This window comes from Dipodomys merriami, unplaced genomic scaffold, assembly GCF_024711535.1.
Source record: "Dipodomys merriami isolate MVZ:Mamm:240054 unplaced genomic scaffold, mDipMer1.0.p SCAF_2227, whole genome shotgun sequence".
Lineage (NCBI taxonomy): Eukaryota > Metazoa > Chordata > Mammalia > Rodentia > Heteromyidae > Dipodomys > Dipodomys merriami.
In genome coordinates this window covers 26,658-28,962 of record NW_027203635.1, presented here as the reverse complement: position 1 = coordinate 28,962, position 2,305 = coordinate 26,658, and positions in this window count along the sequence as shown.

The window sequence follows — 2,305 nt, the reverse complement described above, 5'->3', positions numbered from 1 at the left end:
CAGCGCCTGGGCCTGCTGCTCTCCCTGCCAGCCAGGAAGCTCGCAGGGCTCAAATGTCCAAGTCACTCCAGCAGCCAGAACTCCACAACAACCCTCCAAAATAAAAGTCCCCTTGTTCCTTGGAAAGCACAACATTCCCCCCCTCCAAAATAAAAGTCCCCTTTGTTCCTTAGAAAGGAACAGGATGTGGTGCTGAAGGGGAAGGCGGGGAAGGAAGGGAAAAGCCCGGAGTTGCTGGGCTGGGCGCCAAGAAATTGCCAGGCCTGGCAGAGGCAGGAGGAAGGGGAGGCGGGAAACCTCGAGAACTACATGGAAGGCTGCAATAATAGTCAGGACCGTCAGGGAGGGTGGCCTGTGCCCAGAGGGCGTGGCCTGCGCTCAGTAGGCCGTGGCCAGAGCTCAGGAGGGCGTGGCCTGGGCTGGGGAGGAAGTGAGGGACTCAGGAGGGCTTGGCCTGTGCTGGGAATGTAGTGAGGGTCTCAGGGGGCGTGGCCTGTTCTCAGGAGGGCGTGGCCTGTGCTGGGGAGGAAGTGAGGGACTCAGGAGGGCGTGGCCTGTGCTGGAGCTAAACTGAGGGTCTCAGGAGGGCGTGGCCTGCAATGAGGCAGAAGTGAGGGTCTCAGGAGGGTGTGGCCTGCAATGAGGCGGAAGTGAGGGACCTATGTGGGCGTGGCCTGCGCTGGGGCGGAAGTGAGGGTCTCAGGAGGGCGTGGCCTGTGCTGGGAAGGAAGTGAGGGTCTCAGGAGGGCATGGCCTGTGCTGAGAATGTATGAGGGCCCCAGGAGGGCGTGGCCTGTGCTAGGAGCGGAAATGAGAGTGTGGCCTGTGCTGGGCAGAAATGAGGGGTCTCAGGAGGGTGTGGCCTGTGCTGGGGCAGAAGTGAGGGTTTCAGGAGGGCATGGCCTGCGCTGGGGCGGAAGTGAGGAAGAATTCCATCCAGAAGCAGCACGGCTGCTTTATTGCCTCCGAGTCTGGGAAAGGACCCCAACGGCCCAAAGCACAGCTGGAGCCCGGAGCCAAGGTGTGGAGCGCCTGCTCCGCCCACATCTGGGTTCCACCTCTCACATCTGGGTCTCAACCCCTCACATGTGGGTCCCAACCCTTACATCCAGGTCCAAACCCCTCACATCCAGGTCCTGGCGCCTGCCAGTGGGCCTGGAGATAAGTGACATCCTGGTACTCGCCTCCACGTCTGGGTTCCCGGACCTGGAGATCCCTAACATCCGGGTACCCACCCCATATCTGGGTTCACGGACCTGGAGGTCCCTAACATCTGGGTACTCACCCCACATCCACGTTCATGGACCTGGAGGTCCCTAACATCTGGGTACTCACCCCACATCCAGGTTCATGGACCTGGAGGTCCCTAACATCCGGGTACCCAGCCCACATCCGGGTTCACGGACCTGGAGGTCCCTAACATCCGGGTAGTTCCCATTCCACATCTCGTTCCTGGACCATCAGTGGATGTGGTGGGACCTGACATCCGGAATCCCCACACCACATCCGGGTCCTAGACCCTGTCAGTAGAAGGAGAGGAGCGTGACATCTGGGACTCCACACGCCACAGCCAGGCCCATGGATGTGATATCCGGGTCCCGTCCAGCATATATCCGGGTCCCTGCCACAGTCCACACCCGGGTTAATGGACGTGGACTTACATAACATCCGGGTTCCCCACGCAACATCCGGGTCCTGGCCCCTGAGTGGACCTACAGATAGGTTACATCCGGGTCCCCCAGTCCACATACGGGTCCTGGCTCCTCAGTGGAACTGGAGATAGGTGACATCCGGGTCTTCCCATCCACATCCGGGTCCTGGCCCCTCAGTGGACCTGGAGATAAGTGACATCCGGGTCCCTGATGCCACCTTCAGGTGAGTGGACATGGAGGAGGGTGACATCCGGGTCCCCCAGTCCACATCCGGGTCCTGGCCCTTCAGTGGACCTGGAGATAAGTGACATCTGGGTTCCCCAGGCCACATCTGGGTCAGTGGACGCAAACGAGGGTGACATCCGGGTCCCTCCCAGTCCACATCCGTGTACTGGCCCCTCAGTGGACATGAAGGAAGGTGACATCCGGGTCCCTCCTAGTCCACATCCGGGTCCTGACCCATCAGTGCATCTGGAGGAAAGTGACATCCGGTTCCTCCATGCCACATCCGGGTCAGTGGACATGGAAGAAAGTGACATCCGGGTCCCTTCTAGTCCACATCCGGGTCCTGGCCCCTCAGTGGACCCAGAGATAGGTGACATCCGGGTCTTTCCCAGTCCACATCTGGGTCCCTCCCAGTCCACATCCGGGTC